The sequence below is a fragment of the Camelus bactrianus genome, chromosome 2, assembly GCF_048773025.1.
Source record: "Camelus bactrianus isolate YW-2024 breed Bactrian camel chromosome 2, ASM4877302v1, whole genome shotgun sequence".
NCBI lineage: Eukaryota > Metazoa > Chordata > Mammalia > Artiodactyla > Camelidae > Camelus > Camelus bactrianus.
In genome coordinates, this window is record NC_133540.1 from 11,311,349 (window position 1) to 11,338,665 (window position 27,317).

The 27,317-nt window shown below is 49.7% G+C and overlaps 3 long non-coding RNA genes across 4 annotated transcripts; all 3 read right to left on the minus strand.

Moving 5' to 3' along the window:
- Positions 1–1,790: 1,790 nt before the first annotated feature.
- LOC141579300 (uncharacterized) lies at positions 1,791–5,933 on the minus strand. The gene is made up of 3 exons (XR_012510456.1): positions 5,263–5,933; positions 3,315–3,868; positions 1,791–2,763 (listed from the first exon to the last, which is right to left on the minus strand). It is a non-coding gene; the product is annotated as an uncharacterized LOC141579300 (long non-coding RNA).
- Positions 5,934–6,025: 92 nt separating this feature from the next.
- LOC141579304 (uncharacterized) lies at positions 6,026–8,498 on the minus strand. Its single transcript, XR_012510458.1, has 3 exons — positions 8,057–8,498; positions 7,603–7,655; positions 6,026–7,323 (listed from the first exon to the last, which is right to left on the minus strand). It is a non-coding gene; the product is annotated as an uncharacterized LOC141579304 (long non-coding RNA).
- A 48-nt stretch (positions 8,499–8,546) lies between these two features.
- LOC141579307 (uncharacterized) lies at positions 8,547–20,607 on the minus strand. 2 transcript variants are annotated; one of them, XR_012510460.1, is made up of 7 exons: positions 20,471–20,606; positions 15,424–15,505; positions 14,668–14,801; positions 12,041–12,127; positions 11,543–11,693; positions 10,368–10,491; positions 8,547–8,659 (listed from the first exon to the last, which is right to left on the minus strand). It is a non-coding gene; the product is annotated as an uncharacterized LOC141579307 (long non-coding RNA). The 2 variants fall into 2 exon arrangements; XR_012510459.1 differs by lacking the exon at positions 15,424–15,505 and having other exon boundaries at positions 20,471–20,607.
- Between the last annotated feature and the right edge of the window lie 6,710 nt (positions 20,608–27,317).

Genomic DNA, 27,317 nt, shown 5'->3' on the forward strand with positions numbered 1-27,317 from the left:
GAGCAAGCAGAGCTGATACACACCACAAGGAATTTACAATAGTACAACCATTTTGAAACAGTCTTTTACAGTTTCTTTAAAAAAGGTAAATACCTATCTACTATATAACCCAGATATTCCTCATCTGGTGCTTTAGAAAAGAAAAGCATATATCCTTATAAAGACTTGTAACCAAATATTCACTGCAATTTTATTTATAATAGCTCAAGTTGTAAATAACCCATGCATCCATCAAGAAGTAAATGGAGAAACAAATGATGGTCTATCCAAACACTGCTCACAACAAACTATTCAGTAAAAACTCAGCACAAAACAATACTCTGCTATAAGACAAATAAGCTATTAATACAGCAACACAGATGACTCTCAAAATAATTACACTGAATGAAAGAAGTCAGACAACATAGAGTAGATACTGCATGAATCCATTCATACAACGATGTTGAAAATGCAGACCAATATGTTGTGATGGAAAGCAGATCAATGGTTTCCAGGGGAAGAGATGGGGAGGGAGGGAGGGACAACAAATGGCAGGAGAGAAGCTTTGTGGGTGATGGGTATGTTCACTCTCTTGAATGTGGTCATGGTTTCTTGGGGATATACTTATGTCAAAACTTATTAGCTGTACACTTTATACGTGTGAAAATTACTTTGCCAAGTATACCTCAAAGCTGTTTTAAGAAAAAAGGCACTTCAGTCCTGATCCACCTCAGCGCCTGATTGGAGCGACATGATCAGTCCCTCACCCTGTTTGCCTAACAGGAAGGTAGAAAACCTCTCACGGAAAATAACATATGGATTTTTCATTTGCAATGTCTGCCATGTAATAAAGAATTTCAAGACATGCAACATGTCAAGACTATATAACGGATAATATGAGAATAAGAAACATTAGACAAAGGATGCAAACCCCCAGGTGATGTAGGCATCAGAGTTACCAATAAAGGCTATGAAATACTTTTAATATATTCAAGAAAATAAGGAAATTATGGGAGAATAGATAACAGGGTAAAGACTTTCACCAGAGAAATATACTGGAATGTATTTTTAAGAGAAATCAAACAGATACTCTAGAACTGAAGCTTTCAGCTCTGGAAACAGGTAAACAGAGCTAATTAGGATCCCTTTTAAGTAAAACTTTCAGTAATACCGGGTAAAATACAACAACAAATGTAACACAGAGCTAACTATGGAAAGAGAAGTTCCCAGGTGACAATACAAAGAGGACACTTAAAGCCCAGAGTGGTAATCTTGTGAGCTGATGCCACCACACCCTGGAGGGTAGGGGTTTTAATCTGCACATAGAGATACAATGTCCATTTAGGAAAAACGGTCCATACCAGATGTAGAAGACTCTTCCTTTATATTTATATAGTCAGAGACAGAGATGTAAAGTGGCAGCAGAGGTCACAGTGACACAGGGCCCTGGGCCAAGGAGTGTGAACACCTCTGCACCTGGGAAAGGTAGGAGGACGAATCCCTCCCTAGAGCCTCGGTGTGGAACGTAGCCTTGGCCACACGTTGGTTTTAGCCCACTGACAATGACTTTGCACTTCTGCACAATAGAACAGTGAGACGATGAATGTGTATTGCTTTAAGCCACTGAGTCTGTGGTCCTTTGTTACAACAGCAAAAGGAAAGAAACTCAGGAACCAACATGAACATGAACCCCAAGCTGCCTGCTGTGCTGGCAGGAAGTTCTTTGTCTCTGATCCTGAGGGAGACTCCTGTCTTCTGGCAGCATCCACAAACTACCTCATGCTAACTTGACAGCTTGCAGATGGTTAAATCTTAACCCTGCACAGTTCTTGATATTTAGTTAATAAAAATGATGGTGTCATCATGGGTATTTTTCCATCTTTTAAATACCCTTCAGTCTTCTAATAAAGCTACCTCTAATTGAGAGACAGTGTAAATAGTTTTCAAACTTCATAATAAATAACTGTGGTTTTATTTGGTTATTTAAATTATGAATAATAATATTCACATTAGTAAAAGTTATTAAAATCAACATTGTTTAATGAAAATATCATTTCTTTTTGCATGAACATGTATTAACTACAATAAATGTTCCATGCTTTGTTCTACGATTTACTGTTAGAGCCTTAAAGAATAATATTTTCCTCAAAAGATATTATGGCAAAGGGATTTCTTTTGGTGGAACAGTTCCTACATCAAATCTGGTGCATGGCTCAGGCCACTGGGAACCTAGAGTTGATAGAAATTAGGAGGCATTATAAACACAAAATGATTTTTAATGAATTAAACAACTGGATGTGTGAAAACAAAGAATCCGAGAATATTCTAGTGAAATAAATGTATTTTTCAGCTTAAGCAAGACACTGGGTGAATAAATCTAAAATGAAAAAACCACCCAGAGATCAGCAGTGAGTCATGCATGCAGTGTGACTGATCAAAACCAAGTTGTTTCCAAACCAGTGTGCAGGCTTGATGCCTTCATGAATCAAGTCTGTGTGGCACCAGGTCACCTCGAATACATGTTGATGAGGTATTTATAAGCCCTTCACCATCCCAGCACAAAGCCCACACATGAGCCACAAGACCATCACCTACACATCTGCAAAACACACAGCATGGTGAATAGCACTTTTCTTGTTCAGTAGCCGGTGGCAGGGCACTGTGAGCAGACAGAGATACAGGGACACAGAGACACAGAGGCACTTCCCCTCACTCAGCTGATAACCTTCCGTGCATTCCTGGGGACAGGATTGTCATAAAATGCACCATGGATTGATCCTCCTCCTAGGAAAGGAACGGTAGGTCTGTCCTCAGGTTGGAGCAAGGGTGGCCGGAGGATCTCAGAAGAGCTGTTTCAGCACAACCAATAGAATTTTCGGCCACCATGACCAGGAGAGACAGGTCTCCTGCCATCCCGGTAGGCACTTGGGCTCCTGACAAAAGCTGGGCTCAGTAAAGGCTTGAGTAGAAGGCACAGACCTGAGGGTTGCCCCAGCAAGAGACAGGAGGTAGGGTCTGGTTTATACTGCTCTGGGTGTATCCCAGCCTCATCCGAATACGAAATCAGAAATTTGCAAAACAGCAGAGCTGGGATGGATCATCTACTCCAGACTCCTCACATTACAGTTTAAAGGGTGGCAGCCCTGGGAGGCAAAGCAACGTGCTAAAGGCAGAACGTGGAAGAGGCAGCGCGAGATAAAATGCACCGTGCCAACCCCTGTTCAAGGATGCTGACACTGAGTGTGGAGCCAAGGTTTCCAACGAGGAGAATGAGACAGTGTAAATACTTTGTTCCCCCCAAAACCCCAAATATTTTTTAATGGCACAAAACTCACCTTAACTAGCTCTCTACTGAGGGGGCTCTCTTCTGCTTCTTCGTCTTTCTGTCTGTCTCCATTTCTCTCTCTCAGACAAAAACACATACAATTTTGTGAAAAGGGACTTCCTACCATACAAAGACAAAATTCATATCTTCAAAAATACACCTGACAATGCACGTTTCTCAATTCAAGTCTTTGTGTGGGGTCTGGGCAACTGGCTTATTTTCTAGAACATTCGGTGGTTAGAAAATCAGATCATCTTCCCCAAAGGAAGAGTTCTGGTCCGTGTTGATGAAGTTGGGGATGTCACATTTCATGAGCAAGTTCGGCTCCTCCTCTGGCCACCTGCTGCATCTGATGGCTTCCTGGAGCCGAACATCACTGTCAAGGGCTATGGTTGGGATACCAGCTTTGGCCTTGTCGAAGTGTCCCACTTCATTGACGTAGCTGTGAAAGATGGACCTAGATTCGTCATTGACCTGCCAGAGAACATCTTGGGCACCAGCGGTCTCCCAAAGTCTGACACAAATCTGTTCAGTCTGAATCTGTTCTCGGGAGACTCTGCATTGCTATAAAGAAAACCAAAATAAAATATCGCTCACACTCTAACTCGGTGACCTGAAGAATCATAGTTTTTGCCATCTACTGAGAGCAAACCCCTGCAGAGAGCATGCTGACAAGCACTGGAAGTGAAAGACATCGCTTCTGAACACATACAATTACACCCAAGGCAAAAGTCTCAAGTGAGGACCCTTGGAAAATCCTGAAAAGACATCGGGCCCTGAGAATCCTCAATATTGGTGTCTCGCACACCAGTGTTTCTCAGTGGGACAATCAGATCATCTTCATCAGATTTAGTTAAAGTGCTTCTTAAAATGCAGAATTCTGGTGTGCACACCCTCAGAGTCTCAGAGGTAAGGACGGGTAGTCTGTATTTTCATAGCCACCAAGATCACTAAACATGCTCAGGTTTAGCACCGCGGTCTACATCGGGTCACATGAGCATCGACAATGCTGTCTCATGTGGTGGGGTGGCCATGTGTGTCAGGGTGCTGTCCTACCCACGTGACTCCCCTGATTCTCAAAACTCACAGTGCAGCCCCATTGGGCAAGAAATACCACCATTTCACAATGCATACTCAAGGCGCCCGACTGACAGATACAATCAGTGATAGGAGAGGGGACAAAACTCAGCTTCCTGATACCTTCTTTCACTTACTGTGGGACAAATGATCAATTCAATGGTAATAAATTAGTGAGTGAGTGAATAAGATGACTCGTTATTCCCACGAGTGCCTGGAAGAGCGAGCCTGGGCACACTGAGAACCGTAACAGCCCATCTACGTAATTGCCATCCTCCCCAGATCTATGTAAAGGTTACTACCACGCAGGCAGTGTCTCCTGAAGGGCAAGAATCATGTCTGAACACACTCTCAAATCCAGAACAGAACCTGACAACAATTAGGCTCTGGAGTCTGTGTTTAGCGAGTGTGGAATCTCAGTGATTTCAGCTCTTAGACCTTGCCTTCCCATCCCACCCCTCATGATATGGCCCCTAAGACCAGTTCTTTCAGGGCTGGGGCCACGGAACCCATTTACAGGACTGGAAGAATCTGATCATATAAACCATCCCCCAGATTATCATCAAGTGTCACCTGCATTTCAGGGATCAGTAATTCCAGAAGCTTTGCAGTTCAGGCAGCTGAGGGATTTTTATATCAGCTCTGTATTCTACTGTGACTGCCTGGGTGATATCCGACAAGGAATTCTCAAAAGCCTGAGCTTTTCCTTTCAGGAATAATCTAATTAACAAATCTCGCTGACCACTCAACCAATGTGATGTGAAGATCAATGATTTACACAGGAGTACAACATTCACTAGGTCGTGGATTTAGAATCAGAGAAAAATCATTTGAGAAAGATTGACAGAATTTAGCTTTAATGCAAATTTAAGTATTCTTACCTTTCAGTAAATCATCTTCCCCTACTTATCACTTCACCCAAGTTTAAAAGATATTTGAGAACAGGGATGAGTGTGCCAGCAATCTGGGACCCAATAACCTAAAATGTCACCTAGGAAAAAGAGAGGAGTAACACATTTTTAAAAAGCATGGTGAGGATGGCGGGGCCATCCCCCAACTCCACACTAAGGAGCTCTGAGTAATAGCTTTCCTGCCTGCCTGGAGCATCAGCTGATGTGAAAACCCACCCAGAAACCTCACTGTCCAGCAGCTCTTCCGTAACACAGGCTACACTTCCTCAGAATTAAGAATTGGGTCAAGTAACCCCTTCGCTGAAGAATAAAGACAAAGGAGAACAAGAGGTTTCTGCCCCTCCCCAGGGGAGAGCCCAGACCTTGGGCTGCATGCACTGCACCCACCTCCCAGGAGAAGAATTAACTGGAGAAGGTCTTTCTGCGAAACTGGGGCAGCAAAGTTTGAGATGGGAACAAATTGACCAGCTGGCCAGGGACAGCCCCCTTCGTCGCTGCCTTGGCAGCTGCCTCCTCCCCCTCAGCACATCCTGCCCACCTCCAGTGGCTAAGTTGTCAGGGAAACTGTGCTTTGGGACCTGGGGCAAAAGAGGCTGCCCCCAGGCCAAGCTGCGGAAGAGATGGGAGCTAAACCACCAGCTCCCAAGCGGCAGGCTCCATACCCCCCCCAACACCCCGCCGCCCCCTCACCCTACCGCAACCCCGGGGCAATATGACCCGGAGAAACGTGACCTGGGAACGAGGGTCGGCCACATCAGGCCTCCAGAGAGATGGGAGCTTATCCTCCACCTCGCCAGGGGCAGCCCCTCTCTCCTCTCCAACACCTGATCTCACCGCGCCCACCTCCCAGGAGCAACCTGACCGGGTGTGGGGTGTCAGGCGAATCTTGCGCGGGAGAGGCCATCCCCAGGCCAGGTCAGTGGATAGGAGAAGAAGTGGCCCCATTAGGCGGGGCAGCCGGACATCGCAGCTGCCTCTGCACTTCGACCGCATCGCGCCCTTCTCCCAGGAGCAAGCTGACCTGGAGACGGGCATCCGGCTTCTTGGGCAGCAGAGGACGCCCCCAGGATTGGCAGCGGGGAAGAGGAGAGCAAATTGACAGGCTCAGCGCTGCAGGTCTTCTACCCCCGCCGTCGCCACCCCCGCACCTTAAAGGCACCGCCAAGGGCACCCCTCCCCCAGCAGGTTGAATGGGACAGGTGTGTCTGGTGATCTGGGGGAGGAGAGGCCACTCCCACACCAGGCAATCGGGGAGACGGGAGCCAATCCACCAGCTCCCCAAGGCAGCCACCTACCCCCGCAGCAGCCACCTCTCTTGACCCCTGACCTCACGGTGGCCTCCTCTAGGGAGCAGGCTGACCTTGAGATGGACGTCCGGCGAACTTGGGACAACAGAGACCGCCCTCAGGGCAAACCATGGGGGGAAATGGGAGCAAATGGACCGGCTCCATGGGAAAACCTGCCGCTGCTGCCACCACCCCCAACGTACCACGCCCGCCTCCCGGGGTCAGGCCGACTAGGATACACGTGTCCCGTAACCCAGGGCAACAGAGACCGCCCCCAGGACAAGCCGCGGGGAAGATGGGAGCAAATGGGCCCGCTCCCCCGCTGCAGGCCCCCGACCCCCGCCACCCGTGCACCCTGACTACCCTGCCTCACGCCCCCAGCAGGCAAAGTGGGACAGGGGTGTCCGGGGACCTGGCGCAGCAGATGCCGCCTGCAGGCCACGCGGCACTGACATGGGAGCTAATACACAAGCTACCCCGGGGCAGCCTCCCTATCCCCGCAGCCACCACCTTACCAGCCCCCTGACTGCACCGCACCCATCTCCCAGGTGCAACCTCACCTGGAGTCGGACGGCAGGCAAATCTCCGGCGGCAGAGGTCGCCCTCAGGCCAGGCCGCGCGGGACAGAAGAAATGGAGCTACTCCCTGGAACGGACCGCCTCCCCCTGCAGCCGCCGCCGCCGCCTCCCAGGGGCAAGCTCACCTGGAGACCCGCGTCCCGCCTCTACGGCAGCAGAAGCTGCCACTGGCTCCGCCGCGGGGGAGAGCTGAGTGAACTGACCGGTTTCCGCGCGGCAGTCCCCCTAACCCCGTGGGCCCCGCACATTAATGGCACCGTCCCGACTCAGCAAGCTGAGTGGGACAGGCGTGTACGGTGACCAGGGGCAGCAGAGGCCGCTCCCAGGCCCGGCAGCCGGGAGAAGGCAGCTATTCCACCAGTTCGCCAGAGGCAGCCGCGCTCCGCCCCCCTGTCGCTGCCGCTGCCCCCTGACCTAACCGCCCCACCTCCCAGGAGCAAGCTTACCTGGAGTCCAACATCTGGCGAATCTCCAGCGGCCAAGGCCCCCCTAGGCCAAGCTGCAGGGAAGAGAAGAAATCGACCGGCTTGCCCTGGCAGCCTCCCACGCACCGCCGCCTCCGCCGCCCCAAACGATTGCACTAGCCTCCCGGGGTCAGGCTGACTGCGAGGATGTGCACTTGCCTTCTAATCCTGGCCACGTGAATGAGCACCTCCCTGCATCCCTACACTCCCTGCACCTCTGCACCCCTGCCACTATCTGCACTTCTGCACTGCCTGCACTTCTGCACCCCTGCACCCCCGCATCCCCTGAACTTCCTGCGCCCTCCACAGCCCCTGCACCCTTTTCACCAGTTACACTTTTGCACTGCCTACACTCCTGCACCCCTGCATGTCCCACACACCAACTCTTGGGCCTGTGGCAGAGTCTCTGCTGTTAGACCAATGCACAGGAACTCACATCTTTGCCAGTATATGATGCATCAGTGGACGTCTGGGGTTGGCTGCAGGAAGGTACATGTTCCCGGTCACTAGCCTGGGCCACTAGGGTGATCTCTCTGAGGTCACCAAGGGCGGGCTCAGAGATGCTGTTTTCCGGGAAGAGAGGAGTTGAAACAGGTCTTGAGGGCAGAGCTGTGCTCACCAGGCCGTCCACGCTTCATGTTTTACACAGGGCTTCGGAGAAGTGAAATGGATCCGGCCAAGTAAGACCGGCCTGCTGTACGCCCACCTCAGTCCTGGGCTCTGAGTCAGACCGACTGGCTCCCACCCTCACGGCCCAGTTTTGGTACCTGAATGGTCCCTTTGAGGCATCCCATCAGTTCTCAGGAAGAAGTCTGGCTGCTTCCACACCATGGCCCTCCCTCCTGTGCTGGCCTCAGGAAGTTTCCTTATTTGGGGAAGAAGGCAGCCCACCCCCTACCCCACCCCTCACCATGCTCTCACCCAGGCTGCAGCTCTCTCTGCCCATCAGAGTCTGGAAAGCCATCCCTCTTCAGTTATGTCCCTTCTGAGATGGACTTGATTCCACTCAATTCTAGGCGAGGATGCACCATGGAATGCACTGGGTAAGAGAACCAAAATAAATAATTTCTTCTGTGAGGTTTTCTGTTTATCTACTGGGATGGGCTGTGTGTAGTTTGCTACAGCTATTGGTGTGAGAGGCTAAAACAGCCTGTGTGTCCTTGTTTTCATCTCCCCGCTGTCTTTGGGTTTTCCCTTGACACTCCTGAGACATTTACTTCTTTTAGTTTTATTCCTGTTATTACACAGGGGCCCTACTGACATGGAGGTAAGGTGTTGGGGGAGCAGGACAGAGCAGGGCATCTGTAGTCCTGTGATTAGTTCTCATTGAGCCTATGCCCTGAGCTGTGACCTCCACAAGTGTGTCTCTTTCCCCCCACCCCAATTTGGGTGAGACAGAAGGGATTTCCCTTCTCCCAGGTTGGTTAGTCTCTGGTAAAATAATTTCTCATTAAAAAAACAACTTCCCCAAATGAAACAGAATGTTTTGGGTATATTTCAATAGAGTTATTTTCCCCTTTCCAGGCAGGAAGCATGAGGAGTTATCCTCTGAGGCCTTCATTCTGAGAACAGGACACGGTCCTGGAGGTAAAATGCATGAAAAAGAGCAGGGGGCCCCTCTGACTGGCCCCCTGGAGTTGTCACACTCGGACTTCCCCACGCTGAGATTTCCACTGGCCTCAGGGACCTGTTAAATCTGACTGCCCTGGGGGTTGTTACAAAAGCGGGTTCTGCCCTGGGAGCCGTGACTCGCCAAGCCTGCCTGGCTGCCTCTCTGTGTTGGGAGCAGATTTTCCCCTCATTTTTCTGGGATCTAAGAAGTACAGTGGGATTGCAGCTCCCTCAGCTCTGGTGTTGTTTTCAGGACAGAAGGAGAAATTTCTGAGCTCCACACGAGCTGGAACAAAGGCTGGAATCCTCCCCTCCTCTGCCTCCGTGCAATAAGTGGCTGTGGTTCTAGCAGAGTTTCTGAAGATGTGGATTTAAACACACACATCCCAGCCCCTACAGGAGCACACAGTCCCATAAATCCCCCCAGTTTCCACTGGTAACTACTGAGCTGATGGGGACACGGGTTTCGGGTCCACAGAGGCCTGACTGCACTATTTGCTCCGTGGCCTATTAACGTGGTTGCTCTGGGTCTTGTCTGAAGTGGCTTGCTTACCGCACCTGGTACATGGGAAACACAAAATAAGTTCTAGAAACTTCACTTTTTCTCCCTCCAGGGCCTTCAAACATAGAAAGTATTAAGTGAACTCAGACGGCCTAGTCACCGCAATGAGGTCCGTCCAGCCTGGCTCTCCTGAGTGATGGGCACTGACTTGCACCTTAACTCGGAACAGTAGGGGAACCGCCTTCTTCTAACTGGGCCTCTCCCCACACCGGGCACGCCCTCAGCTGAGACGGTGTCAACTCCCCCATTGAGGTGTGTGCTGGTGGCTTCAGTGTGACCTGGCCCTGCCGTGATATGAACCTGCAGTGAGTGAGGTGGAGGGTCGGGTTGATAGGGGTCCCTTCTGGGGTGGCAGGGGGCCCGGTAGCACCCAGCCAGGCCTGGTGCCTGGGGCTCCCTAACACCTCCTACAGCTCCTGGGTTGGCTCCGGTCCTGGCCAATCCATACACCCTCCCAGCATCTTCTCATTAAGTCCCTTTTTGCTTTTATCAGCGAGAGGTGGCTTCTGTTGCTTGTTCAGTGAAACAGTACATAAGGAAACCAGACTATTTCTAACATCAGTAAAATACCAACCTCAGTTATCTCGCCGGGCAGACCGTGCAGCACAAAGGCCTGCACAGGGCTGTGCGAACGGCTTACGTGAAGGGTCCTCATCATCTGTCTTCAGAGATGCAGAAGCTGGTGGTTCAGGTAAAACCTCAGGGAGGGATTGAGGAATCCAAAGCTGGTTGGTTTCAAAGGCTAACTGGTCAGACCAGACCCCTGAGCTGTGGTCAGAAGCCTAGCTCAACATCACGCAGACTCAGCACCATAAGTGCCAGGTGGGGGTGGTGGTGTTCCCTTTGCAGGCTCTCATTGGGGATTCACTGTAGTCCCTTAAATGCAGCAGAGATTCCAGCCCCCTTAGCCCCCACCCTGCGTGTTCCATGACACAAATCCCGGGAGTGTTTAATTTTCATCTTTGTTTAGGAGGATGAAGGAGGGGCAAGAAGAGACATAAATTCATACTGACTGACACAAGGTCACAGCCAGTACCTCCTCCTTGGAGAGATATGTGCTCCCAAAGTGGTGGCTGGGGGGCTGGGCGGAGACCCTCCACTGGTCCCAGAGGGACTCCCTCATCTGGCCACAACTGATGGGTTGGACAACAGATCCAGAGGGAGACAGAGCATCTTTCCTGCGAATTTGGAACTGACACACAGAAATCAAGTTCACTCATCTGGGGATTGGCGAGGGGCGGTGGTTGGAAGTCAAATGAAACCAGAGCATGAGAGAAAGTTAGAAGTGAAAGAGAGAGAGACAGAGAGACTGAGCTTGTGAGAGCAAATAGTCAGAAAGAAGGAAAACAATCAGGGGACAGAAGAATTCCAGCTCTTGACTGTCTAGTCTGTCCTAGCCCATCAACGACCCCGCGGGATGGTTAATAAAATTCCAGTTTTGCAGATAAGGATAAAGGCTGAAAGAGGTGGGGGCTGGGTTTGGGTGCACAGTTAATTCAAGTGCTGCTGGACCCCTCATTTCCCATTGCCTGAAGGCACTGTAATCCTCACTGGGACCCCTGCGGTCCCCTGACAGCCCAGCACCCTGATCAAATGGCCCCTGCGGGAGTGGGAACCCCTCTGAGCGTGAAGAGTTCCCTGAACCGAGATGCCATGCATCAGCAGGCTCCTGCACACCCCAGGTTAACATCTCCCCAGCTGTGCAGTCTCCCGACCCACTTCCCTCCCTGCCAGGCACCCCTTCCTTACCACCGAGTGTACTGCAGGAATTCAGACACAGGGATGCCCAAAGCAACACGAGCCCACCGGCTATACAAACAGCAGACTCCCAGCCCCACCTGGGTTCCGAGGGGACAGTAGGCGTCCTCAGCTTCCATGTGTCTAAGACAATCTTCTTCAGCTGGAGGTTATAGAGAAAAATAAAAGGTCCAAAACATAGTTCAGTGAGGAATTCCTCCAAGGACCTGACTCCAGGGACTACAACCAGGGTTCCCTACCCCCCGGACTTGGGGTGAAGGTGTATTATTGATCAGCACAACCTCCGGTGGCCCAGCTCCTCAACTTATCTGCCCAGAGTGGGCTGGGGGAATGGGTAAAGCCAGGGCACTCAGGAAGAGCACAGAGGACCTGATCTCCCCTCTCCGCACTTGTAAACCCTTCCTCAAATCTCAAGGCATCTGACAGAGAGCAGCCACCACAATAAGGAGATGCTCCCATTTCTTCACTCACTCCAGTCTGTTCACTTACGTGCTGAGCATCCACTGGGTCCCAGGACATGACACATAGGATGGCCGATGGGACAGGCTTGGTCCTTCCCCCTGGACCCTGTTCAATCTGATGGAAGAATGATCACTCATAAAGAGTTTTTCAAAATTATACAGAGACCAAAGACAAACTGCAGAGTGAACCAAATTTAAAAATATATATGAAGATCCCCCAGTCTCCCCGCCTAAGGTTAACAGCATAAAGCAAAAAGATGTTGCCTTTGATCACCAAGGAAGTTGTCACCCCCTCTCAGGTGGAAAGGACAGTTATTCTTTGAGCAGGACACAGAAGTGCTCCATCGGATTGGACCAGGGCATCTACAGTCATTCAGCAAATGTGTATAAGCTCCTACTACGTACGGGAATCTCCTAACTAGACCAATTCACAAGGTTCTCGGGCTTTATCAGTCAACAAAATAGACATGACTCCCCATCACTGGGGGCTCAGAGTTTTAGTAGAGGAAACAGGCAGCATGTTGGGGGTAGTAAGAGCTTGGAAAAATTAAAAAAAAAAAAGAGTGATATGAGCAAACTCCGGTGATGGCGGTGGGGTGGGATGCAGGCAGGAGGGAATAAGGCAATCCTGGCAGATCTCACGGAGTAATGAACTTGAAGCAGAATAGATCCGGAGGAAGAAGGAAGAGCCGGAGCCAGAGGCCCCCTGAGTGAGGGGGAGAGTGTGGGCAGAGAGGCAGAGCACGCCGGGTCCTGAGGCTTTTGTGACGACTTTGGCTCCTAATGAAATGATGACCCGTTTAGTGAGTTTTGAGGGGAGGGGTGATATAGTCCAACTTAAGCTTTTGTGTTTGTGTTTTTTTGTGGGAGGTAATTTATTTATTTTAATGAAGGTGCTGGGGATTGAACCCAGGATCTCTTTTTTTTTTTTAACATTTTTTATTGATTTATAATCATTTTTGAACCCAGGATCTCTTGCATGCTAAGCATGCGCCCTACCACTGAAATAAACCCACCCCATCAATGTATGCTTTTGCAGGCTCCCGCTGACTCTGTGTGGATGAGAGATTGTAGGAAAGCAAAGATGGAAACAGGAGGCTATTGGTGTCCAGGAAGGGCTGAAGGTGGCTCTTAGGAGGGCGGGGAGCAGGGAGCAGGTGGTTAATGAAGACAGAATACCCAGAATTTTCTAACAAGCTGGATTTGCTGTCTGTGTGTGTAAGAGAAAGACAGAAAGAACATTGTTAAAACATCTGGACCTGGACAATGGGAGGGATGTCCTCTCCATCCACAAGGGATGGGACAAGGTGGGGCTGAGCAGGTGGAAAGGGGCTGGTATCAGCTCAGTTCTTCAATGTCATGGTTAAGGTGTGTATTACATATTGCCACAGAAATGCCTAATAGGTAGAGGAGTCTGTTTTCTTTTTCTTTTTAACATTTAAAAAATATAATTTAAATGTATTAATTGTATTATGTGAATGATTTGGGAAGTTTGTTTCATGCCAAGGTATATGTTATATATAGCCAAATGGAAAATATATCAGAAAGGGGAGAAATGAGGGCTTTCACATAAACTGACTGTCCATAACGTAGGTAAAATTTCAATAAAACCAGTGTTCAGTGCAAAAACCTCATCTTGGTGTTACATAAAAATAAATGAAAAAGGACTATGTTAATGTATCATTATTTCATGTTACATAATAGCCCCAAACAAACACACTGTTTAACTATAAGGCTTGTAGAAATGCTATTTGCTTTTTTCACATAAATACAGAAATGCAGAAAGGTTCTAAGGTAGAATAAGCATCTTAGTGGAAATAATACAGATTTGAGCATTTTACATGATATATATATTTACTGATACAAAATTTGGAAAAGTAATTACATAGTAGAACATATGTATGAATGTGAAAGCAAGATTAATGAAAGAAAAAGAATGTGAGTCTCAGGGATAAAGGTCCAGATGGAAAGGGCAAATCAGGGAGTTTTGGAGAAATCGAGAAATTGATGGCATGCCAATTTCCAAGGCTGGGTTGCTTCCACCAAAAGAATAGCAGAGAGAGAGATGAGAGGCCCAGGAGCCAACCCTGGGGCACACCCACAGTGTATGTTTGGGAAAAAGAGGAGACATTGGCAAAGGACCAGCCAGTAGACCAAAAGCAGAAAACAGACAGAGCGATGGGCTGGAGTTTAAGTTAAGCAGGAACACGGGGGAGGAGGGATGGAAGAGCTGGGTCAAATGCTGCCGAGGGTCTACGCATGATGAGGACTGAAAATTGACCGCTATATTTAGCAACGTGTGGTCACTGATGGCCTTGACAGAGCAGTTTCCATAGAGCGAGGGATCAGGGGAAGAGCCAGAGTGGGTGTAAAAGGGGATGTCTCAAGAGAAGATGCAGACAGTGAGTTTAAACAACTCCTTAAATATTTGCTGCAAAGACACAGGGTGGCAATTGGTGGGGGTGAATTAGGGTCAAGGAGTGCTGTTTGTTTCTTTTAAGAAGATGGACGTTTATATACTGATGGGAGCCAACTAGCAGGAGAACAAAATAGATGAGGTAGTGAAAGAGAGGATGGTTTTGGGAGTGACAACCCAGAGAAGATGGGAGGGATGGGGCCCTGGGGACTTTTCGAGGAATTGGCTTTCGATGTTACCTGTAATAAGAGGTGGGGCACCGAGAGTGAGGTCACAGACAACACTAGGTGAGCGGATGTGCTGGGAGTTGCTTGTGAAACTTCTCTTCTGTTGGCTTGTTTGCTTGTTCAAAGTAGAAAAGTAACCTTACCAGCTGAGGGATGAGGAGGAAGAAAGAGTTACTGGAGCCATGAGAAGAAGATAAGAAAGAGCCTTCCAGGGAGAATGGGACAGTGAAAAGAGCAGGGGGAGATGGGGGAGTGCGCTCCCAGAAAGTTACATTTTCTCTTTGACGTCCCCAAATGTGTGATGTGTGATTACCCTTCCTGCTGTCTACGAAATAAAAATTAATTATGGTTCAGAGGAAATGCTATTTCATTCTAAGAGGCTACCTGTTTCTCAGGAATGGCCATCTTAAACTGCAAATATTACAAAAAATGTTGAAAAGATGAACCTGTGTACCTAAAATCCCCTATTTTCTATTAATTTGGTTACTATTTAATTCCCCTATCAATAACTCATAACCAATACTGCCATGATGGAGGTACACTGATGCTTAAAAGGAAATGAGATCTGTATCCTTTTCCTAAATTCCATGGCTTCCTTAATATACAGTTCCCCTTGGAATTTAGGAATGTCTGGTATAAGAAGTGAGAAACAGTTTGAGAAAATCCCGGCTCAGAATTACACAGCACAACCGCATCTCAGAAGTATATACAGCCGTAAAGAATTTTAGAAGCAAAACTCCGTAACTACTCTTAAAGACTTTTGCAAACCTGGGCCTGCCCAGATGTTTCCAAACTGGAAAGGGACTCCAATCACTTGCCTGGTACCGGCCCAGAGGCTGGCCAGCCTTTTCTGTAAAAGCGAGAGAGTAAATATTTTCAGTTTTGCAGATCATTTTGTTGTAACCATGCAGGTCTGCAATAAGAAAGCTAAGAGCACTGGGAGACAGGAAACAAATGGGCATGCCCACACCCTCCCTTCAACTCAGGGCAGCTTCTCTGTGGTGGGCAGTTTTGCCACAATAACTTGTTTCTTTGTTTCCATTGGTTTCTTTTTTTCCACCTTACTGCTCAAGCTCAGAAATTCAGGTGGTCCTGGTCCTTCAGCATCCATGCAGAGAGAAGGCTGAGTGGGGTTGGGAACCCCACCTGATGGAGAAGAGAGATTACTGGGAGGGACACTACGGTGGCCACCATGACACGAGACAATCACACCTTCTGGGGTGAAAGGGAATGAAGACAAGGGAGGGACAGAGCAGTGGGACCCCTAGGTCGCCTGCCAGGCTTTCTCTCCCTCCACAGCCACCCTGGGTGCCTGGGGGGTGTTGGGAGTCAGCTACGGTGATTAGGCTGAAGGGACTCAATATAAAGGACCATCCAGCTCCTCACTAGGTTCCAAACGCAGCCCCTCAAAGTCCACCCTCTGAGTTTCTGGAACTCAGCTGGAAGAATAAATGAGCAGGCCAGATCCAGAGCCCAAGCCAAACACGACGGTGGTCACGTGGGGTTGTAACCCCATGCTCAGTGGTAGGGGACGCCTTGCAAATCTGCAGAAATCCCTGTTCCACCTCATTCCTGGGGGAAACCCCAGGTCTCCTTCTGCTCTGTCTGTTCTTCTCTTGATGCTATTGTCCTGGATGGATGCAGAGTCTTTGAACCTGGCCCTCCAAACGTACATAAGCAGCCTGTTCGATAAAACAAATTATGCACTTTTTCACATTTGCCAGTTTTTTGATTCCAGAAATTTTGCGGGACTCATTCTCACAGTCTTCTGTGCCCCCACCACTTGCTGGCCCTCTGCTCATGGAAACACCATTTCCCACAACTGCACCCTGCCTCCCAGCTGGTCAGAGGGGAAAGTCCCACAAAGACACAGGTGTTTGTGAGGATCCTGTCCCCCAGCAGAAAGCCTACTCCTGGATCCACGGACAGGGATCTGGCCTCCTGAGCCGCTCAGCTCTAATTCAAAGCCTAAACTGGGGGCCCCGAACATTGCTGACTGACTTTCTGAGTCACCTGGACTGGAGGGGCCTGATTTTTCTTTCCAGGAATGGATGTAGTGCAGCCTCCATTTTCAGGGCTGATATTGATGATGGATCTTGTTCCCCCCACTGCACCGCAGGAAGGAGAGGCCCTTCCATCCCACAGCTTGGAAACCCAGCCCAGGTAAGTTCTGAAGCAGTGTATTGCTGCCAGGTCCAGTATCCCTGCAGAGTGGCCTCTGTCCCTGAATGAGCCCCTTACCTGGGCCTTTTCTGCCCCGACACAACCACACCCCAGTCTGTGCCAGAGATCTGGGGCTCTGTGTGTCCAGGGCACACAGTTGGGACCTGAGCCAGGTGTCCCCTGGGCCTCAAGGGGGAGAGGTCTGCCTCTGCATCAGGGGAAGGTGATCCCTCATGGCTGGCAGGACGCTCTCAATATGGACCTCCAGGCGCCCAGGGAGCAGTTTCCCTGCAGGTGTTAGAAGCCATCATCAGGAGGGCAGGCCCCTCTTTGTGCAGACCATCCCGCAGTGCTGGGCCCAAGTGCTGACCACAGAAACCTACATGTCCCCAGGTTACCCCAGGCAACCTCACAAATTCGTCACTTGGTGACCTGGGTACCACGGGATCATTGGCCATCCCATGAGGGTGGTCCTTGCAGGCATGGACTCCAGGTGCTCCCGTTAAGAAATCCCCCTGGGTTTCTGTGGTCACAGAGCCCACACCAGAATATTCTAGTCCTGCAGTGACCACCACAGCAGTCACCTCCCCTGTGCATGTCCAGGAACAAATGACAGCAATTTATTGCCAGGAATCGTGATGAACAAGGGGGTGGGATTCCATACTAGTTTTAGGATCCTGGTAACTCACTCTGCACCCCTAAAAGCATCCATGAGAAATGTGTTTATTGGGATATCTGTGCCCCTAGAAGAGCTGTTCCTCAGGGCTCCTGGGACCCTCCAGCCCCTCTCAAGGTTCTCAGAGCTTGGGTCTAAATTTCTATCTCCCTCCTTTGGTGTACAGCCACCTGTGTCTCGTGATCACAGGTCACTTTATTGCATGACTTGGCATGTTCTTAGTTCTCGTCCTCCACCCCTGCACTAGACTCCCATGATGTTCCCACTGACCCTTGGCTCCCTGGGTGGGTCAGGGGGCCCTAAGTCTGCACCCTTCACTCTCCTCCTCTACCCCCAACTCTGAGGCCACCCCTAGGTGGACTGGAAGGTGTTTGTAAATGAGTCTTACACAAGGACATGACTGGACAAAGCAGGGCTCCACCCCCGGAAAGCACACCTGCTCCCTTCTCTGATGAGGACCCCACAGCCCCACATTGCCTCCAGTGGTCTACTCAGCACACAGTCCCCCAGTTCTGGGCAAGGCGTCTCCCTGGAATCCTTGCTTCCAGGCAGAGTCTCTCTGTCCTTCTGAGTTTAGAGTTGTTCCCATGTTCCTGAGCGCCAAGGTGCCCAGCACAGACCCTTCACTGACCTGGAGAGACAAGGAAGATATGTGGCCACAGGTATCACAGGACACACCTGCTGGGACCCCAGGCCAAAGGGCCATCCTTCTGCCTTCTCAGGTGTGGATCCCGTGGTAACTTTTTGCAGGGGGCCCAAATGGGGAGTGGGGCCCAAAGCAGTTCATGGGGCTCTCTGGGCAGGGAAGACTTGGGCCAGGCAGCCTTGCCTGGTTTCCCTCCTGGGGCACTCTGAAAACTCCTGCTCCTCTGGCTGTGGCTGGAGGCCCCCCAAACTTCAGGGCGGGGCCCTTTCTCTCAGCCTCCACTGCCTCCAAAGCCACGCTGGAGCTGGCATGGGGAAAGAGCTTTCTTGCCCTCTTGTGGCCAAGCTGCCAGAGGTGGATGCTTCGGGGAACTGGAAAGAGTTAGCAGTTGCTCAGATGTGAGTGGTTAGGCAATTTGACACCCTGTCAACTAGCCTTAAACATTGGAAAGAGGGCTTTCCCGGGAAAGCTGGAAGTTACTTTCAGTAATTTGTTTAAAGATTTCTTTTTTTTTTCCCTTAAAGACTCATAAAACCTCTCCCAGGTCATTCCTGGTATGGACCATTATCCAGGGATCAATCGGGAAATGCAGGAGGAGAGGGGTGGGGGTAGGGGAGAGGGTAGGGGAGATCAGAGCCCACAGAGAGGAGATGCCCCTCCCAGGAGCCACAAACTGGGCAGTGGCTGCTGGCATCCAGCTCTCCTGTTCTCAGGCCCATTTCATCTGTGGGGTATTTCCAAAAGAAACAATGGTGGAAGGGCCATGGAGGACCCCTAGACCTCCCAGAATATACAGGGGGAGCAGAGTCACCATGCTGGCGCAGAGCTTGGAGACAGACCTGCATTGGAGACCACAGGTCTTCTGAGAAGCCAGTTTCGAAATAAAGGAAGTATGCGCTGGAATACCCATTTCGAGCAATTGCTTCATCATAGACATGTAATTTACATAGTTCTTCTCACCACGAAACTGTGTTCCCAACACGCTACATGAATGACGGCTTCAACACACATTCATTTCTGAGATGTGAACAAGTGTAGAGCCGCTCTTTCGTCCAGCATAATGGGCATGGTTACACCTAGGAAAGCTTACCAAGATTTCTCAGCAACAGCCAATTTCGAAATAAAGGCAGTGTGCGCAGGAAAAGCCGGTTGGAGTGAGGGCTTCCCCATACACATGTAAGTTATATAGTTCCCCTCACCATGAAACGCTGTTCCCAACATGCTACATGCATGAAGGTTTTGACACACATTCAGTTCTAAGAAGTTAGCATGTGGAGAGCCGCTCTTTCATTCAGCATAAAAGGCCTGGTTACACCCAGGAAGATTTACTCAGATGTCTCAGCTGGTTCCTTCACCCAGATTCAAAATAAAGGCCGTTTTTGCTGGGAAAGCCTGTTGGAGCGTGTTCAGAGCTGTTTCGGGCTCTGTCCCAGCTGGAGGGTGCAAACCCCAACCTCCAGAATGAGGGACAAGGACCCCACCGGCCAGGTGGTGTTGCCTTTGCTGGGGAACAGTGATCTTTGGGTTAGATATTTTGCAGCTCTCTCTAAAACCTGTTTTGACTTAAGTTTGCATCCTAGTCACCAGTTTCAGGGCAACAGAAAAAGCATATCCTACATCCCTTTGCACTGAAATCTTCCCAAAAGAGCAAATATTTGCCCATGAAAATACCAGCTGCTCTTCTAAGGCCCCCTAAGTACCCAGCAGTGTGGCCGGTGCACTCTTGATCAGGAACAGGATGAGAGGGACCAGCGGTCTTCCAGCAGGGTTGGCCTGGTGTGGCAGCTGCGCTGTGGGTCCGTGGTGGGAGGGCCATTCAGGGAATCCTGTTTGAGGGGCCTCTGTGCACGCCTGCATTATGCTCTGAGGTTTCATACAAAGCTCCAGGCATCCTAACTGGTCAGATACAGCCCCCACCCTCGGGCTGGAACCACCAGGACCTCAGTACCTGTAACAGGGACGGTGCCCGGTGTGGGGAGAGGTCATGGGACACTCTGGGGGCAGGGGTAGTGGTGCTGGGGAAGGCAGGGGGTGCAGTGAATGGTGGAGGGAGCAGGGTCCCTTGCTTGGGGGTGAGAGTTCTTGGGGAGACCACAGAGCATGGCACACACAATCCCCACCCCATACCCCAAATTCCTAGCCCCGCCAACACAGGGGCTTCTCTGAACACTCTCACCGTGGCTAGCCTGTAAGACCGCACCTAACCCGGCATCTGGCACCCCTGCACTATCTCCCCTCTTAGGACAGATCCCGTCTCCTTGGAAACTGCCCAGCAGCGTGAATTCAAGGCCGGCAGCGGGCCTGGAGGATCTGCACTTCAGGTGCCCTACCTGGCCAGCCGTTTGTGCCTTGGCTCAGTCCTCTATCTTGCCCAACGGCAGCCTGGGTCCACGTCCGGTGCAAGGGGAGGCCGCGGAGCCCAGGCTGAGCCACACACACGGACAGGTGAGGGTGCCCCCGCCCCGCTGCCCCACCGCCCCGCAGCCCCGCCCATTGGTGGCAGCACCGCCCCAGCATCCGGCCGGCGCCAGCTGCAGGTGAGGACGTCTGCTCGGCACCGCCCGCCCCGGCCCCGCCCAGCTGCCCCATAAGCCTCCCCCAAGCCCCCGTCCTGGCCGAGCCCTGGCTCCCATTGGCTCCGCAATTTCTGCCCTCTCACGTCTAGCCTCGGGAGGACACAGACGCAAGCGCTAGAGGAGGGCCCCGCGGCGTTGCCATGGCTACATGCGCCGCGCTCTGCGCGGGCTGGTGTGAGCTTCTGGGGCGGGCAGCGGGCTCCGGAAGTGTGCAGCTACCCGGGACCATGGCGGTGCTTGCTGCTGGGGCTGGCGGCTTGCTCGCCTGGGCGACTAGTTCTTGCCTGGTCAGTCGGCGGCCGACATCCTGTCTGGGGCGGCGTCCCACAGACGGTAAACGTACGGCCGCGCCGTTGGCGGGGCCAGTGGACATGGACCGGGGTGGGATCCGGGTTGGTGTGGCTGCCGGGGAGGCGCTGTGGTGCCAGGGAGCGGGTTGGGGCGGGGAGGACAGGGCTGGGGCACAGCCTCGGGCTTTCCTCCCCCTTGGGCACTGGGGCTGGGACCGCGAGTCCGGGTAGCCCTGCTTGGCCGCGGCCTCCCAGAACCCCCGGGAAGAGCAGGCGGAGGACCTGACTTTTATGAAGCGGGGCCTTATCCGGGTTTTGAAGAGCCCCAGAATCAGATGTTTGAATGGGGTGGTTTATCAGCCTTGTTTATCTGCAGGGAAATTTCAGTTCCATCCAGATGTTGGCTCCTTCGGTAAAACTCAGGAATAAGACAAGGGTCATTGCCGATTAGCAGTTATCTAGGGCTTGACTCAAAATAGACTGTGCGGGGTGTAGGGATGGTAGATGGGCCTTCCCTCTCAAAGTTGGCAGTCTTCTGGGATTAGAGGCCCCAGTTGAGGATTGCATCTTCATCTGCGGTAATGGAGGTTGTGGGAACATTAACACAGAGAAGGGAGGAGTGTGGCTGCGGTAACTCATTAAAGAAGCCAGGACCCTTGCCTGGCTCTTGTGTAGGAGAGTCTCGCCTAGGGTAGGGCAGCAGTTATCAAAGTGTGTCTGAGGCCCCTGAGATGCAAGACTATTTTCATAGAAACGCCGGTATGTCACCTGCCTTTTGCACACTCTTGCACTCCCGAGTTTCCTGTGGGGATTTCCAGGGAAAACCTGGTCTGTGATATCACAAAACAGGGAATTTAGAGGCAGATAGAATTCAGAACTCACCAGTCCAAAAGAGTTTTGCAGAAATTAAAATCACTGCTCTTCTTCTCATTAATGATTTTTGTTTAGAAAAATATACTTATTTTTTGCTTAAGAGTATTAATGGTAACATGTAGTAGGTTGTTATTATTTTTAAGTGAAATCATAAGCATTTTTTAAAGTTCTTATTTGAGTTCTAACACAGGAACTATTGATAGATTTAACCCACATAAACAGCAGCCTTTTGGAGTCCTCAGTAATTAAGAGTGTACAGGGGTCTGTAGGCCAAGAAGCTTGAGAGCCCCTGGAGAACGTGTGCTCAGGTACTAGTCAGGTACTTAGCGTTGTTAGACAGATGCCAAGATGTCTTCTGCATGTGCTCCCGGACTCGAAGTAATTGGCCACATGGAGACGGGTGGGCAGTGCCTCCACTATACAAACCAGAAGCTGCTGAATGTGTCTGGATTGTAGGCCATGGGCTGTGCAGGGATTCCCGTTGTATCTGTTCTATCTAAGCCGGGATTCCTGTGCAGAGGCTTGGCCCTGAAGACCCGCTCTCCTTTGCTCCCTGCCAGGTACCTTCTGTGTGACGTCAACCCTCCAGAGGGCTTCAGCCTCCATAGGAGCGTCTGTATCCACATCGCCTTCCTCCTGAAGACCCTGCTGAAAATGGAGGAATCGGTGCTGGTGATACCCCCTTGGGGCCGCCTCTACCATTGGCAGAGCCTGGACATCCACCAGGTCCGGATTCACTGGTCTGACTTTTTTGATCTCTCAAGTCTCAACAGAAACATCCCTGACACTGAGTACCAACCGTTCATTGCAGGGGAGATGGTGATCGTTTAACTGGGGCCAGACGGTTGTTGTTCTGGTTCTGATGTGAACATCAGGCCATCTTGCTTCGGGCTTGTCGGTCTGCTAAGGGGTCCTGCTCATGTTTCCCGCACTGCAGGTGAATTTGGTCTTTCCATATTTTTTCTCAGGAAATAGATCTGAAGTGTATGAGATATGTGTTCCCTCCGCTCTGAAAATCCTGGCCTCCTGGTGAGATGGAGCGGTGACAAGAAGGCTACTGCCACACAGGCCTTGTCTAAGGAGGACTCGCTCCCTGGGCAGTAAGGGCCATTCTTACCTGAAGGAAAACACGATGTGTGTGTAGCATGGGCCACGTGCTGGAGAAGGTATGTAACCTCTCATTCAGTATAATTTGGTCCTGCTCAAGCTTCCCATTTTACTTTCCGTAAGAGGTAAGAGTTGAAGATTTTCTTTGAATAAAGGTATTTAGAACTTATCTTTTTCTTTAATTGAAATGTGGTTGATTTACAATGTTTTGTTAGTTTCAGATATACAGCTGTTTTGTTAGTTTCAGGTATACAGCATAGTGATTCAGTTGTACATATACATAGTCTATTCTTTTTCAGGTTCTTTTCCATTAAAGGTTGCAAGATACTGAATATTTTCCCCTGTGTTCTGCAGTGAATCTTTGTTGTTTGTCTATTTTACATATAGTAGTTTGTAATTGTTAATCCCAAACTCCTGTTAGTTTTCTAAGTCTGTGAGTGTGTTTTTGTATTGTAAATAAGTTCATTTGTATCATTTTTAAAAATTCCACATACAAGTGATATCATATGATACTTGTCTTTCTCTGAGTTATTTCACTTTAGTGTGATAATCTCCAGGTCCATCCATGTTGATGTAAATGGCATTATTTCCTTCTTTGTTATGACTGAGTAATATTCTTCTATATCTAAATTCTACATCTTTATCCAATCATCTGTCTGTGGGTGTTTAGTTTGTTTCTATGTCTTGGCCATTGTAAGCAATGCTGCTGTGAACATTGGGGTGCAGGTATATATTGGAATTAAGGCTCCCTCTGGATATATGCCCAGGAATGGGATTGCTGGATCAAATGATAAGTCTTTTTTTAGTCTTTTGAGGACTCACCATACTCTTTTCCACAGTGGCTGCACCAAACTACATTCCCACCAACAATGTAGGAGGGTTCCCTTTTCTCCACAGCCTCTCCAGCATTTGTGGTTTGTGGATGTTTGAATGGTGGCCATTCTGACTAGTGTGAGATGATAACTTATTGTAGTTTTGATTTGCATTTCTCTGATAATTAGCAATATTGAACCTTTTATTCATATCCCTATTGGCCATTTGTATATCTTCATTGGAGAATTGCTTGTTTAGTTGTTCTGCCCATTTTTGGATTGGGTTGTTTATTTTTTTTTCTTACTAAGTTGTATGAACTATTTATATAGTCTAGAATTTAAGCCATGTTCAGTCTCATCTTTTGCAAAAATTTTCTCCCATTCCATAGGTTGTCTTTTTGTTTTGCTTATGGTTTCTGTTGCTGTGAAAAAGCTGATAAGTGTAATTAGGTCCCATTTGTCTATTTTGTATTTTATTTCTGTTGCTTGGGTGTATTGCCCTAGGAAAACATTGGTGAGATATATATCAAATAATATTTTGCATATGTTTTCTTCTGAGAGATTTATAGCGTCTTGTCTAATGTTTAAGTCTTTAAGCAATTTTGAGCTTGTTTCTTTTTTTTTTTTTTTGCGACTCTATTGTATGCTTTCGATTTGTGGTTATCTATTTTTTCAAGTATATCAACTCATTACTATATCTATTTCCTTTAGACTGATAATCACGTAGGCTCCAACACATCCTAAGAATAATGAGAAAAAAAAAAGAAAGAAAGAGAAAAAAATCTATCTTTTCATGCTACCGTCTCCCATTACCACCTTTTTGTATTTTGATGTACTTTTTCTTTTTTCCATCTTCATGTTTATTGTCTTGTAACTCGTTATTGCATTTCCAACTATGGTTTCCTGTTTGTATAGCATCCTGCTTTCTTTCTGTTTAGAATAGAAACTTTTAATGTCTCGGTTTGGTTCAATAATGCTGAATTATCTCCCCACTCCCCTCCCCCCCTGCTTCTCTGAATCCTCAGTGCAGGGAAGCCAAACCATCCTTGCCTTCATCGGTTCTGGGAAAGCAATCTTCATAGTGGGAAAGAAAACATTGAAAAATAATATTCTGTGTGTTGCTTTCTACCCTTGCCCAGAGAGTGAGAATCACCTCTGAAGGCGGAGGAAGAAAGTTGGAGGTGCGGGGCACAAAGTCTTTTGTCCTTTTGCTACTGAAAAAATGATTGCTTTTGTAATTAGTGATGATGCCCTTTAAATTGGTGAGATCGAGATTCTACAGCTTCAGCGCCTGTGAATAACCAGCCGGGAGAAAACTCTCAAGGGCCCCTGCAGTGGGAAAGGCAGCCCCTCTGAGCACCTGTTGTTCTGTATTCTTCCTGACTCCACATGGGTTTGCTACGCACCGCACCGTGCAGGACGATGCAGTTACCCGAGGTGGAGGATAGGGAGACCCCTGCTGGGTGGAGAGCCACAGGAGCCCACATTTGAAGGACAAAGTGAAGAGTAGTGGGGCGGGCATAGGAGGAGAGGATGGTTGAGACCCAGGATGGTGTCCTGGAGTCCAGCAGGCGAGGCTGGCGGGGCAGATGGGGCCCTGGGGCATGGGCAGTCCTTGAGGGATCTGAAGCAAAGATATGAACCAAGAGACTGGATTCGTGTGGGCGTACAGCGCCCCCTGGATGCCGCGGGGCAGTGCAGCAAGCCCAGGAGGAGCGGGCAGTTCCCCAGAGTTGGGTTGACAGGTCACAACCAATTCACTGGGGACCGAGAGGTACCGAGATTTTGTTAACTTTTTGTCCCTCTTCCTGGAAAAAAGCTGCTTCCTGTTGAATAGCCTGTGTCGTTAGTGAGAATTAAAGACATGAAGCAACATTTCCTCAAAAGTCATCCATTGTGTAGTTGTTAATAAGGGTCAAATGCAGACTTGAATAGACTAAATCAAACATTCATCATCGGATTTTAAAATCCTTTAAAATAAAAATTCTTGCTGTCTTTGTTCTTCATTTCAGGGTTCACTTGGTGATAATAATAGTAAACAAAGCAACAGCAAACCCTTACAGAACTCTGTCCTGCTGTTCCAGGAACTCTGTGTTCACAACAACACAATGAGGTGGCACTTTACAGGAAGGACAGTCATTAATCACACAGCTAGTAAATGGCAGACCTGGGACTTGAACCCAAGCTGTCTGGCCCCAGAGCCCCCTCTCAGGCCTTTCACTGCAGCTCATCACTTGGCATGCCCGACACAGGCCAGCATTAAGGAGCAGCGTGAACTTGGCCAAGGCTGCTTCACCGCTTGGTCTCTGTTTCCTCATCTGTAGAATGGGGGTGTGGGCAGTGAATTCTGTGAGCTCAGTGGTCACTTCCTCCAGCTCTGCTATTCTACTGCTTTAAGTTAATTTATTAAGTATCTGAGCCTCTGAATGGGCCACACTGGAGATTTGCTAGGACCTGGGTTACGGAGAAAAGTAAGATCAGCCTGCTTCTCCAAGGAGCCTGTCTCCCTCCACAGGAAACAGCTGCAAGGCCCAGGTTCCCTCGCTGGCGGACGGGGGCTGGGCAGGAAAGTCTGATAGAAGATGCAGGCAGAGCCCCTCCGAGAACAGTGTTGGCCACACAGCTCTCAAGAACGGGAGCGTCTGTCCAGGCTGCTGAGAGGGGTGTCCTCGTGAGGCCAGCAGCCCCCCCAAATTAAGCCCTCAGGACAAAGATCCAGCCAGCCCTGCAGTGTCACCATAGAGCCAGTCCATCCTCATCACTGTGCCCCTGTGCTACTTTGTCCTGGGGCCTCTCTTTCCCCTACACCCAGAAGACTCTTCTCCCTCTCTTTTCTGAGTGTCCCCTCACTTCACCCGTGGTCCGTGCTTCCTGGGTAACCATCTCTGGAGTTGACACTTTGTCCCCTCACACCCCCCGTTTGATAAGGAGCCTGGGTTTGCCTCCTTGTGCTCACTTTCCCCTTTCAGATGATTGCTCCTACTCTCCTGGGAGCACCTGGAAAACCCAGATCCTTTCCTAGCAGTGCCTGCCACCCTGGCCTCCCTGCTCATCTGCCTCAGTCAGGAGCACCTGGACCACCAGCTCTGTATTGCCTCGCCTCCTACCATCAAGACGTCAAAGTTCATTCTCCCTCCACCACCCAGTATGTTCATTTTAGGGTCTTCTTCACCGTCAGCCTGAGCCAGCCACCCCCCATTCACCCTACCCACGGGCTCATACCCGGGTGTGTCTCCAACCCAGGTCTAGCCTCTCTCTTTTAAGTGCCCACCTCTAGCCATCCAGCTGCTTCTCCACCAGCCTCGTTGGCCCTCATTCTCCCTCACTAAGGCATCATGCACTGACTCCTCTGCTTTCCTGCCTGTCCACATTCCTCTTACTTCCACTACCCCACCTTCCAGCTCTGCATCCACAGTCAGCACTCTCTTTATGACAAACAAAACCCCCTTGAGCCTTGACCTTTTCAGTTCCTCACCAGGCCGACTTCCATCTCGGTTCACCCAGCTCTATTTGTTCTGA